Below are 14,789 nucleotides of genomic sequence, written 5' to 3' on the forward strand. Positions count from 1 at the left end.
GCTATTACAAACAAAGCTGCTATGAACATAGTTGAGCAAGTGTCCTTGTGGTATGATACAGTATCCTTTAGGTATATGCCCAGGAGTGGTTGGTATAGCTGGGTCTTGAGGTAGATAGATTCCCAATTTTCTGAGGAGCCACCCTATGATTTCTAAAGTGACTGTACAGGTTTGCACTTCCACTAACAGTGGAGGAGTGTTCCCCTTGCTCCATATCTTCTCCAGTATAAGCTGTTACTTGAGTTATTGATCTTAGTCATTCTGATAGGTGTAAAATGGAATCTCAGAGTCCTTTTGATTTGCATTTACCTGATTGCTTAGGATGTTGAACATTTCTTTTTAAAATTTTTTTGTTAAGAAATTTTTTATTCATTTTACCTACCAACCACAGATCCCCCTTTCATCCCTCCTCTCGCTCCCCCTCAGCCCTCCCCACAACTCATCCTCTATGCTCTCCTCCAAAAAGGTAAGGCCTTCCATGGGGAGTCAAAAAAGCCTGCTACATTTAGTTGAGGCAGGTCCAACCCCTTCTCCTGCATCAAGTTTGTGCAAGGTGTCCCGTCATAAATAATGGGTTCCAAAAAAGCCAGTTCATGTACCAGGGATAGATTCTGATTCTACTGCCAGGGGCCCCCTTAAGCAGACCAAGCTACACAACTGTTTCACTTATGCAGAGGACCTAGTCCAGTCTCATGCAGGTTCCACAGCTGTTGGTTTAAAGTTCATGAGTTCCCACTAGCTTGGTTTGGTTGTCTCTGTAGGTTTCCCCATCATGGTCTTGATGTCCCTTGCTCAAGAATCCCTCTTCCTTCTCTTTGACTGGAATCCTGGAGCTCAGCCTGATGCCTGGCTGTGGATTTCTGCCTCTACTTCCATCAGTTACTGGATGAAGAATCTATGATGACAGGGTATTCACCAATCTGATTTCCAGGGTAAGCCAGCTCAGGCACCCTGCTGAACATTTCTTTAAGTGCTTCTTGGCCATTTGAGATTTCTCTGTTGAGAATTCTCTAGTTAGATCTGTACCTCAAATTTTAATTGGATTATTTGGTATTTTGATGTTTAGTTTCTTGAGTTCTTTATATATTTTCAAAATTAGCCCACTGTCAGATAGGGATTCGATAAAAAAATTTTTCTATTCTGTACACTACCATTTTGTCCTATTGATGATGTCCTTTGCCTTACAGAAGCTTTTCAGTTTCATGGTGTTCCATTTATTAATTGTTGATCACAGGGCCTGTACTATTGGCTTTCTCTTCAGAAGGTTGTCTCCTGTACCAGTGCATTCAAGGCTATTCCCCACTTTCTCTTCTGTCAGGTTCAGTGTATCAGTTTTATGTTGAGGTCTTTGATTCACTTGGACTTGAGTTTTGTGCAGAGTGGTAGATATGAATCTATTTGCATTCTTCTACATTCAGACATCCAGTAAGACCCACACCATTTGTTGAAGATGCTTTCTTTTTTTTCCATTGTATAATTCTGGCTTCTTTATCAAAAAATCAGGTGTCCATAGGTGTATCGGTTTATGTCTGGGTCTTGGATTTGATTCCATTGATCCAGCTGTCTGCTTTTATACCAATACTATTCAGAGTTTTGTTATCATTGCTCTGTAGTATAGTTTGAACTCAGGGAAGATGATATATCTGGAAGTTCTTTTATTGTACAGCATAATTTTAGCTATCACAGATTTTTTGTTTTTTCAAATGAAGTTGAGTATTTTTCTTTCAAGGTCTGTAAAGAATTGTGTTTGAATTTTGATGGTAATTACATTGAATATGCTTTTGGTAAGATGATTTTTTTTATGTTAATCCTACCAATCCATGAGCATGGGAGATTTTTCCATTTTCTTATGTCTTCTTCAAAGACCTGAAGTTCTTGTCATACAGGTCTTTCAATTGCTTGGTTAGAGTTACCCCAAGGTATTTTATATTGTATGTGGCTGTTGTAAAAGGTGTTATTTCCCTGATTTCTTTCTCAGCTAGTTAATCATTTGTATATAGGAAGACGATTGATTTTTTTTTTGAGTTAGTCTTATATCCAGCCACTTTGCTGAAGGTGTTAATAGCTGTAGGAGTTCCTTGTAGAATTTTTGAGGTCACTTATGTATACTTTCATATCATCTGCAAACAGCCATACATTGACTTCTTCCTTTCTAATTTGTACCCCCTGGATCTCCTTCAATTGTCTTAATGTTCTAGCTAGAACTTCAAGTGCTATATTGAATAGATATGGAGAGAGTGGACAGCCTTATCTTGTTCCCGATTTTAGAGGAATTGCTTTGAGTTTCTCTCCATTTAATTTGATGTTGGCTATTGGCTCACTGTAAATTGCCTTTATTATGTTTAGGTATATCTCTTATATCCCTGATCTCTCCAAGACTGTTATCATGTAGGTACCACATACCAAAATTAAATCAAGACCAGATAAAAAATTTCAATAGACCTATAACCCCTAAGAAAATAGAAGCAGTCATTATAAGTCTCCCAACCACCCCCTCCCCACCTAAAAAAATGACAAGGGGCAGATGGTTTCAGCACAGAATTCTATCAGACTTTCAAAGAAGACCTAACACCAATACTCCTTATATTGTTCCACACAATAAAAACAGAAGGAACATTGCTAAATTCATTTTATGAGGCTACAATTGCACTGATACCAAAACCACACAAAGATTCAACAAAGAAAGAGAATTACAGACCAATTTCCCTGAACATTGATGCAAAAATACTCAATAAAATACTTGCAAAGCAAATCCAAGAACACATCAAAAAGATCATCCACCATGACCAAGTAGGCTTGATTCCAGAGATGCAGGAATGGTTCAACACATGAAAATCTGTTAGTGTAATTCACCATATAAACAAAGTAAAAGAAAAAACAAACAAACACGGGATCATCTCACTAGCTACTGAAAAGGCCTTTGACAAAATCCAATACCTCTTCATGGTAAAGGTCTCAGAGAGGTCATGGATACAAGGAACATATCTAAACATAATAAAATCGATTTTTATAAAATTGGGAATCAATCTACCTCAAGACTGTTCTATACTATTCTTGGGCTTCTACCCAAAGGATACTCAATCCTATCATAAGGACACTTGCTCAGCTATGTTCCTAGCAGCATTATTCATAATAGCCAGAACCTGGTAGCAACCTAGATGCCTCTCAACCAAAGAATGGATAAAGAAAATGTGGTACATTTACACAATGGAGTACTCAACTGTGTAAAATAATGACCTCATGAAATTTGCAGGCAAAGGGGTGGAACTAGAAAAAATCATCCTGAGTGAGGTAACGCAGTCCCAGAAAGACAAATATGGTATGTACTCACTCATAAGTAGATATTAGATGTAAAGCAAAGGATAAACAGGCTACAATCCAAAGCCCCAGAGAGGCTAGGTATCCAGGAGGGCCCAAAGACAGTTGCATGGATTTCCCTGGGAATGAGAAATAGAAGAGATCTCCTGGATAAACTGGGGGCATGGGAGAGGGGAGGGGAATATGACAGATTGCGTTGGATGGGTTGGGGTGGGACAGAGGCGGAGAATAATGAAAGATGTCTTGATGGGAGGGAGCACATTTTGGGGTCAAGGTGAAAGCTGGTGCCAGGGAAATGTCCAAAAATCCACAAGGAAGACCCCAGCTAAGACTCTTAGCTGTAGTGGAGAGGGTGTCTGAACTGGCCATCTCCTGTAATCACATTGGTTACCCTAATTGTCATCAGAGAGCCTTTATCCAGCAACTGATGTGAACAGATGCAGAGACCCATAGCCAACCACTGAGCTGAGCCCTGGGAATCCTGTTGAAGAGAGAGAGAGAGAGAGAGGAAGGATTGTAGGAGCCAAAGGGGTCAAGGTCAACACAAGGGAACCCACAGAAACAACTAACCTGGGCTCATAGGAGCTCACAGACTCTGGACCAGCAGCTAGGGAGCCTGCATTGGACCGACCTAGGCCCTCTACATATGTGTGGCAATTGTGTAACTTGGTCTATTTGTGAGACTCCTACCGGTGGGATTAGGGTCTGTCTCTACTGCTTGGGCTGGGTTTTGGGAACCTATTCCTCATACTGGGTTGCCTCACCCAACCTTGATAAAGGGAGGAACTTAGTCTTTCCTCAACTTGATATGCCATGCTTTGTTGACACCCATGAGAGGCCTAATCCTTTCTGAACAGAAGCAGAGGAGGAGTGGACCGGGGGGGGGGGGGGGGGGGAGAGGAGGGAGGGGAAACTGCGGTTGGGATGTAAAATAAGTGAAAAAAAATTTAATTAATAAAAAGAAAAACGAAACAAAACAAACAAAAGAACTTATCATGAAGGAGTGTTGGATTTTGTCAAAGGACTTTTCTGCATCTAATGAGTTAATTGTGGATTTTTTTTTCTTTCAGTTTGTTTATATGTGGATTACATTGACAGATTTTCATATGTGGAACCATTCCTGCATGTCTGGGGTCAAGCCTCCTTGGTCATGGTAGATGATTTTTTTGTTGTGTTCTTGGATTTGCTTTGCAAATATTTTATTGAGTACTTTTGCATCAATGTTCATAAGGCAATTGATCTGTAATTCTCTTTCCTTGTTGAGTCTTTGTGTGGCTTTGGTATCAGGGTGACTGTAGCCTCATACAATGAATTTGGTAATATTTCTTCAGTTTCTGTTTTGTGGAATAATTGGAGGAATATTGGTATTAGGTCTTCTTTGAAAGTCTGGTAGAATTCTGTGCTAAAATTGGCCCTGGGCAGTTTTTGGTTTGGAGACTTTTAATGACTGCTTCTATTTCCTAAGAAGTTATATGCCTATTTAGATTGTTTATCTGATTTTGACTTGATTTAACTTTGGTAAATGATATCTGTTGGTAGAATTATCCATTTCTTTTAGATTTTGCAGTTTTGTGGAGTACAGGTTTTTGAAGTATGACCTAGTGATTCTTTGAACTTCCTGGGTGTCTGTTATTATGTCTCTTTTTTCATTTCTGATTTTGCTAATTTGGATATTCTCTCTCTGCCATTCAGTTAGTTTGGATAAGTGTTTGTCTATCCTGTTGATGTCTTCAAAGATCCAACAACCTTCCATTTCATTGATTCTTTGTATTGTTCTCTTTGTTTCTGTTTTATTGATTTTAGCCTCAGTTACTTCCTGCTATTCACTTGTCTTGGGTGTATTTGCTTCTTTTTGTTCTAGAGCTTTCATGTGTGCTGTGAAGTTGCAAGTATGAGATTTCTCCAAATGCTTTATGCAGGCACTTAGTGCTATGAGCTTTCCTCTTAGCACCACTTTCATTGTGTCAACGTAAGTTTGGATATGTTGCCCATTTATTTTCATTGACTTCTTGGAAATCTTTAGCTTCTTTCATTATTTCTGCCTTAACCCAGCTGTCATTCAGTAGAGAGTTGTTCAGTTTCTGTTGAAATCCAGCATTAATCCATCCTGATTTGCAAGGATACAGGGGGTTATTTCAATTTTCTTGTATCTGTTAAGACTCGTTTTGTGACTGAGTATGTGGTCAATTTTGGAGGATGTTCAGTGAGGTGCTAAGAAGAAGGTGTATTCTTTCGTGTTTGGGTGAAGTGTTCTGTATGTATCTGTTGAGTCCATTTGAGTCATAATGTCTGCTGGTTCCATTATTTCTCTGTTTAGTTTTTGTCTGAACAACCAGTCTATTGGTGAGAGTGGGGTGCTGAAGTCTCCCAGTATTAATGTGTGAGGTTCAACATGTGGTTTAAACTTTATTAATGTTTCTTTTACAAATGTGGGTGTCCTTGAATTTGGGCATAGATATTAAGAATTGAGATGCCATCCTGGTGGAATTTTCCTTTAATGAGTATGAAATGTCCTTTTCCATCTCTTTTGATTAATATTTGCTTGATGTCTATTTTGTTAGCTATTAGGATAGCTACATGAGCTACTTGTTAGGTCTATTTGACTGGAAAACCTTTTTCCAACTCTTTACTCTGAAGTAATGTCTACCTTTGATATTGAAGTATGTTTTTTGTATGCAACAGAAGAATGGATTTTGTTTTCATATCCATTCTGTTAGACTGTGCCTTTTTATTAGTGAATTGAATCCATTGATATTGAGAGATACTAATGACCACTGATTGCTTATTCCTGTTATTATATTGAGGTGGTAGTGCTGGTGGTGTGTGTGTGTGTGTGTGTGTGTGTGTGTGTGTGTGTTTCCCTTCTTTGGTTTTTGCTGGCGTGAAATTATCTGTTGCCTGTGTTTTTGTGAGTATAGTTAACTTCCTTGGGTTGGAGTTTCCCTTCTAGTACCTTTTTTAGGGCTGGGTTTGTGGATAAATGTTGTTTAAATTTTACTTTGTCATGGAATGTCTTAATTTCTCCATTTATGGTGATTGAAAGTTTTGCTGGACTGGCATCCAGTTTCTCTTAGAGTTTTCTAGACTTCTGTCCAGGCCCTTCTGGATTTTAGGGTCTCCATTGAGAAGACAAGTGTAATTCTTATAGCTCTGTCTTTATATGTTACTTGGCCTTTTTCCCTTGTAGCTTTTAATATTCTTTCTTTGTTCTGTATGTTTAGTGTTTTGATTATTATGTGACTTGGGGACTTTCTTTTCTGATCCAATCTATTTGAGGTTCTGCAAGCTTCATACATTTTTAGGTATGTCTTCCTTTAGGTTAGGGAAATGTTCTTGCATGATTTTATTAAATGTATTTTCTGGGTTTTTGAGCTGGGATTCTTCTTCCTTTTCTACTCCCATTATTCTTAGGTATGGTCATTGCATGGTGTCCCAGATTTCCTGAATGTTTTGTGTTACTACTATTTTAGATTTAACATTGTCTTTGACTGATGCATCTGTTTCTTCTATCATATCTTCAACACCTGAGATTCTCTCTTCTGTCTCTTATACTCTGTTGGTGATGCTTGTGTCTGTAGTTTCTGTTTTCTATCCAGATTTTCCTTTCCTGCATTCCCTCAGTTTGTGTTTTCTTTGTTGCTCCTATTTTGATTTTCATGTCATAAATAGTTTCCTTCACCTGTTTTTGTTTTTTTCTTGGCTTTCTTGCCATTCTTTGAGAGATTTGTTGATGTGCTCTAATTTTTTGGTTGTCTTTCCCTTGATTTCTTGTTCATTCCCTTTTTAAGGATCCTTAAGGTCCTTCATGAAGTTGTTTTTAAGGTCATTTTCTTGTGCTTTGGCTGTACTGGAATATTCAAGTCTTGCTGTTGTAGGATAGCTGGTGGTTCCTTGTTGCCCCGGCTGTTGTTGATTGTATTTTTACATGGGTGTTTAGGCATCTGGGTTTGGGATAATCAGTTCTAGTCCTTATTTCTGAGTTTGTCTTTGTTGCATGGGTGATTTTTTTCCCCTGGTTCTGTTTCCTTGTTAGCTTTCTAGGTTTTGTGGCCTGGATTTCTTTTGACTGGCTTGATTTCTGATCTGGTAGGGAGTCTCTATCCAAGTTGGGAGTTGGCCTTCTTGTAGGTAGCTTGGCTTTTGGTGCAGCGGGGGGGGGGGTCTCTGTTCATTTGATTGATATGGCCTGCACCTATTCTTCTGACTAGTGTGGCCTTCACATGGGCAGCTGAATTCTGTTCAATCTGGTGTGGCTTGCCACTGTTCTAACAAGTATGGCTTGTGACTGAGTGTTTGAAGTCTGCTGGAGTTGGGGGCACATTTCAGTAGTGGGGCAAGTGATGAGCTGGGTTGATGGGGCTGTGGAAGGGTCTTGTGAAACAGAATCTAGTAAGTGGGATAGTTCTGCTGGCAGAACAGTCACTCACTGGTTCTGACTGGTGTGGCCTGAACCTGAGTGGGGGAAGTCCACTGCAGGGCAGAGGGTGTTGGGGACACAGTCCTGGGTTAGGGCAGTGTTGAGCTGGGATGGCATAGCCTGTCAAAAGGGTCTCAAGGAACAAAATCCAGGCACTTCCATTGACTGGCAGGTCACTTTTTGGTTGAGTGGTGTGCCTGGCATCTGAAAGTCCTTAATATCTTGCACCCAACTAGGAAGAAGTCTTAGTGTAAGCATTCCTGGCTGTTGTTTCTGTGTGAGAGAAAACACTGGATATCAAGTACTTGCATTGGGAGAAGTGCTGTGTATCATGTGTCAGCATGGAAATAATTTTGGATATCATTTACATTTAACTGAAGGAGCAAAGGACATCAAGTACTGGCATGGAGAGCATCCCTGGATTTTTTGTTTCTACATGGGAAGCAGTCTTGGATGCCACCTACCATCATGTGAAGCAGTCCTGAATATGTAGAACACACACGGGAAGCAGTATTGGATTTGTTTTATGTGTATGGGAAGCAGTTATGTATATCATATACCCACATGGGAAGCTGTTCTGGATATCATGTACTCCCATGGAAACAAGTCTTTTCAGCATGGGAAGTAATCCTGGACATCATCCACATGGATATGATTCTGTATTGGGTATTGATATCTGCATCAGTTTCTTATACTCATATGGGAAGATGTTCATGATAGTATGTGCCTGTATGATAAGAGAATCTGTATATCACGTGCCCAGTTGGAAAGGAGACCTATAAATCAAGTACCTGATTGCAAAAGAGTACTTGATATTATGTCCTTGCACTGGAAAAAGTCTTGTATATCATGCAGTCACATGGCAAGCACTCAAGGACATAATGTTCCTGCATAAGAAGCAGTCATGGTTATATGGTACCCACATGGGATGAAGTCCTTGATATCTTGACCAGCATGGGAAGAAATACAGGGTATCATGTACTCAATGTGGAGAAGTCCTGGATATCAGGTACTCTTCTATGAAACATATAAATATAATGAAAGCAGTTCTGGATATTGCTACATATGTGGGCAGAAGTACCGGATATGATGTAAACACATGTGAAGAAGTCCTGCATTTCATGAACCAGCATGGGCAGCAGTGTTGTGTAGCATGAATCCTAATTGGTCTTAAAAATCCAGACCCAGATATTGGGGTAAATGCTGAAAAATCAGAGAGACAAAGGAACAAGCCACAGCCACCTCTCACCTCACCAACTCCTCAGCTGAAAGTACTGAGCTCATTTCTCCTCCCGCCTTATATTCCTTTCTCTGCCCAGAGATATCACTTCCTGTCTCCACCTCCCTAGCGCTGGGATTAAAGATGTGTGTGCCTTGCAATTACTGGGAGCAAAGGCATGAGATCCCAAGTACTGGGACTAAAGGTGTGTGCCACCACTGCCTGGCCTCTATGGCTAAGTGGTGGTTGGCTTTGCCCTCTGATCTTCAGGCAAGCTTTATTTATTAGATCATACACAAAATATCACCACAGTATTCTGTGATACTTTGATTGTATTCTGTCAAATAACACTTGCTTGGAGTCAGAGGGTAGAGCTAGCCACTAGCTGTCCTAAATTAACCATAGAAGTTTGGAGGACTGTAGACAGAGAGGGGACAGGAAGTAGTAAGTTAGGGCAGAGAGAAGATCTCAGCCTTTTTGGATGGAAGAACAGTAGAGGTAGGAGGTGACTGGTGGCTGTTCCCTGTTTCTCTGATCTTTCAGGTTCTTACCCTGATAGCTGAATCCCATTTCTTTATTGATAAAGATTAATTAGGGTAATGCTTCTAGTGTGACCATTCAGTCTAAAATAACTTATAAGACTAACAAATGCTTTTCATTTGATCAGATATAACCTACCAAAAAGGAAACTCTCCAAAGTCAGAATTGGGACAGGGCTTTGTTTTGTTCTTCTCAGGAGAATGAAGGCATCCAACTAAGGAATTTGAAGAACACTGGAAAAATGAAACATCTGAAAAAAAGGATGAATCACCCAGAGAAAATGTCCTAAGAAAAGCAGTAAATTGGTCTATAGTGTATCACATTTTTAACAGGATGAAATTTCACAAATCTTCCCAAATGTTTGTTTCTGCTATTCTCTACAGACATATAAGACAAATGGTCTTTTTGTAGTCCCAGTTCAATTAAAAATTAAAGCCAGCTTTGGAGTTGGAGTATGGGTCTCTCCTCTAAACCCAAGCATGCTTGTTAAAGTAAAATTCAAAATCTCTGTCTCATGTCAGAAGAGCTACCTGATATGGGACAGAAGAAAAACCAAAATTAAGGTACTGTTCTATTGCTACTAGTCTTGTAATTCTTTGGTTTTATTTTGACTCTTTAAAACTTTTCTTAAGGTACAGATATTATCTCAAAAATTTTAAGATTTCATATATATGTATTAAACTTTTTGTCATGATATTAGTGGTCACATAGAGTACTAACTAATTCTAGAAAAGGGCCTCATCTAGCTTCCTGTACATGATTTTTGGGTTTGAGTCTCTATCAGGTAACCAGGAATTAAGTTTGTGTACTCTGGATGTACATAACAAATTATGGTCCTTTAACCTCTTCAAGATCTGCTGCATATGACATTTAAAATGTTTAAGTTTTCAGCAGTGAACCATGACCATGCCTGACAGTGACCTTGAAGTCTCCAAAAGGAGGATGGGGTCCCACAACTATAATTCCACCTGCATTTTGGTAATGTTACTAAGCTGACAAATACCATCTAAAGATCATCTTTGGACTACAACTGCTTAGGACAATTTCAAGGTGGCTAGCTGAAATGGTCCAGCCTTACAGATTATTCTTGCCAGGACTTGAGATAAGCCCTCCATCTTCCCATTACCTGAGTAAACAGGAAGTACAAGAACAAACAACTTCCTAAACTTAGAAATGACAGAAACAGCTAGCTGCCTGGACACTCACCCCAGGCTCCTCTGTAACAGGGGCTGGGGCTGGGATACTATACAAGGATTACTTCCAATGCAGGTAAACAGTACAGGATTACTTTCTATGTTTGAACAATGTGTCCTGATTTCTTCAATTCATGTACAACATATCCAGAACTGCTTCACTCAAGGGTACCGGGTATCCAGAACCGCTTCCCACATGGCTACACAGTATCCTAAATTGCTTGTATTTTCTTCCTATGTTTGGTTGATGATCAAAGGTGACGATTAATTCCTTGTACCCATTCCTATGCTCAATCTCCTGATATATATATATATATATATATATATATATATATATATATATATATTGTTTAAAGGGTATGCACCCTAAAGATCTAAAGTACAACTGACTTTTTTACGGATAAAAGTTTAAGTTTGTGATTCCTTTATGACTGTATGGGGTAGATATTAGAATGAATAGCTGTTTTTTTTTTTTTTTAGAAGCACTTTGACCTTGAAGAATCCTTGTGGAAAACAGTGATTGTTTTGCTGAAAGGGCTTTGCAGCCATCCCATGACTTTGGTCACAAGATGCTTCAGGCATGCCTGAGGCTCTTGTGTTATTGTGTATTGCACACAGTACATAGTAAAGGACATAATAAAGTCATGGAGGCATGCAATGCTTTCCTTTAGTAAGACATGCAAATTAAGATTAGGGTGTTCTGCCCATATTAGGACCCCCAAAGAGACCACTGGAGACTGAAGATGTCCAGAATGCAATAGCAAGTTTTATTTGATCCAGCACACATGTGTAGTTCAAGCTAGCAGGGAACCCTCGTCCACTACACCCGACGCCTCGAGGCAGGAAGGAGAGTTTCTCTTTCTTGGGGAAGTTAGTTTTTATAGTCAAAACCCACAAAATTCCTTAGGGGGGAAGGGGTTAGTATGGGTCCATCCTTGATTAGTCCAGTTTTTCTGGGCCTGGACTTTGTCTTATTCTAGCTTATCTGTTTGCCCTGTCAGGAGTTTTACAACCCATCTCTGGGGTCTGGTCATGTTATCTCTGGAGAGGGGCATCTCATGGTTGATTGGTCACCACCAGACATCTTGACTTTGTTCTTTTGAAAACACCTGACTTTACCCTCTCCAGGAAGGGTGAACTGACTCAGTTCTGTTTATTTTTAAGATATCTCTTCCCTCAGCTCTTTTGGGTTTTTGGGAGAACTGTGTCTGGGCCTTTGGTGGGGATCTTTCAAGGGACCTTGGTATGAGAAAATACTTTGCATAGCAATCAATAAATATGCCTTTGTATGGCTGTTGGGGGTCCAGTCCAGTTCAGTTCATCAGAAGAGGCTGGACCTTCCTGCTGTCACATAGGCCTCAAAATTTCATCTTGAAGTGCCTTTTTTCTTCAACTGACAATGAAAGAACACAGAAAACACATGAAAAAATAAAGAAGGAACCCATCAAGAGAGAGTGTAAGTGTCTTTTTCCCTAACCCCCTCAAATAAAAAAGTCTAGTATGTGCAACACTGTGGATTCCTTTCAGCCCTGTGCTGCTGGAGGCTGGTCCCCCAGGCAGTGATAATTGTGGGACACAGCTGCATGCAGGAGATATGGCAGGGCATGGCACCATGCTGGAGAAGGAGCTGAGAGTTCTACAACTTGATCAGCAGTCAGCAGAAGGAGGCTGTGTGCAACATTGAGCATTGCTTGAGCATATATTATACCTCAAAGACCACCTCCACAGTGACACACTTCCTCCAACAAGGCTACAACTTCTCCATCAAGGCCATACCTCCTAATAATAGTGTCATTTCCTATGAGTCAAGAACTCAAACACATGAGTCCATGGGGTCCATTCTTATTCAAACTACCACAGGTACCAATATCCAGGACTGCTTCCTATACAGATACATAGTATACAAGATTTCTTCCTAGTAGAGTACATGATAAGCTGGACTTCTTCCCATGAGAGTACATAATAAACAGGATATCCAGCATTTTCACATGGCAGTAAAATCTGTGATTTCTTCCCACTTATGTATTTATATTCAAGACTGCTTCCCATATTAGTAATACATGATATCAAGGACATCTTCCCATGCAGGTAAATTGTATGCAGGACTTATTCCCATGCTCAGATACTTCTTGGACTGTTTCTCATGTAGGTATATGGTATCAAGGACTGCTTCTCATGTGGGTATAAGGTATCTAGTATTACTTATGGGTACCAATATCCAGGCCTGCTTTTGATACACATGAATGGCATACTGGACTTCTTCCCATGCTGGTATATGATATCCAGGATTTATTTTCATTCTGCTACATGATTTTCAGGACTTCATCCAGGACTACATATCCAGGGCTGCTTCTCATGTGGGTACGTGAACTCCAAAACTTCTTCCCATGCTGGCACATGACACCCAGGACAGCATCCCAAGCTGGTAGATATTCAAAACTTTGTCCCGTGTGTGTATCAAATCAAGGAGTGCTCCTCTTTCAGGTACATGATATCCAAAACTACTTCTCATGCTGATACATAATATTCAGGACATCTTCCCATGCAGGTACATAATATCCGGCACTTACTCTGAAACAAGATATACAGAACATATACCCATTCAGGTAAATGCAGGGACCAATACTCAGGATTGCTTCCAGTTCAGGGTACAACATGTAAAGGGTCACTTCTCATGAGAGCATGATATCCAAAATTGCTTTCCATGCTGGTACACAATATCCCATATATTTTCCCTTGCAGACACATGATATGAAGGACTTCTGCTCATATGGAAACATGATGACAAGAACTGATTCCATTTGAATACGTCATATCCAGTGCTGCTTCCCATGTGGATACATAATATTCAGGACATCTTCCAATGCCAATATAGAACATACAGGACTTAGTATATGTATGTTATCATGCTTGTAAATGATATCCAGGACAATTTCCCATGTAGGTACGGGATATCCAGTTGTTTGTCTTATACAGTGACATGATATCCAGGAATTCTGCCCATGTGCATACAAGGTACACTAAAGTACTTCCTGCGCTGGAACAAGCTATGTAGGACATACATCTATTCAGGTACATGATATCCAGGACATTTTCCCATGAAATTTATGATACACAGTATATTCCTTCACTGGCATTAGAGCCTACTTCTTCAGGATTTTGACATATACTAAGGACCAAATGAGGTATCCAAGCTCATGGACTGAAAAATTACTGGATTCTTGGGCCTTCTGTTCACAGGCAGCCCTTGCTGGATTAGCTGGACACAGCCTGTAAATCATTCTAATAAATGTGTATATAAACATATATACAAACACACACACACACACACACACACACACACACACACACACACACACTATTACTCTAGAGAACGCTGAGTAATATTGATTTTGGTATCAGAAGTTGTTCAAGAGCACCAAACTAGAAGGATAAATCTTTTAAGTATCTGAAATAGGTTTTCCAATTTGCCAACATCTACATTTACCAAAGCTTCTCCAACTACTTAAGCCTCTCTTGGGAGTTCAGATAGCATTAAAAGTCCATGGTATAAACTGTCTGACAACTTAAGGAGACAAATGTATTTGATAATCCCTATTCACCAATTGTGAGCAGCAACCATGTTGGTGACACTGAATATAAATTTTTTTGACAGTTTGTGGAAAAAATAAGGAAAATAATAATGCTGACTGCCTACTAGAATCTCCAGATAAATTGATAGAGGAATATTTGAGCTCCATGATGAAATAAACACCATCTGGGAATATGGTGGAGCACAGCAATTAAAGTGAACAATTGATCAGAAGCACATAAACAGCCTAAAGTTTTCTAAGTGTGCCCTAGAAGAGAATCTTACAGAGGTCAAGTAGTGGAAAATCAAACCAAGGCAATCATTATAAGTTTTGTTAAACTACAGCAAAATTTCAAGTCCCAGCCTTGGAGGTAAGGGCATTAATTGGTAATGAATGAGATCCTGTAACTTAGAATGAGAATGTGTGGGAGGAACTTACTGAAGATGAGAGCTTTAGATCCAGAACCCTCAGATCCACAAATGTTTCTATCACCAGAGGACATATTCTTTCCACATCAGAAGATGTACTCA

The sequence above is a fragment of the Peromyscus eremicus genome, chromosome 14 (genome assembly GCF_949786415.1).
Source record: "Peromyscus eremicus chromosome 14, PerEre_H2_v1, whole genome shotgun sequence".
Lineage (NCBI taxonomy): Eukaryota > Metazoa > Chordata > Mammalia > Rodentia > Cricetidae > Peromyscus > Peromyscus eremicus.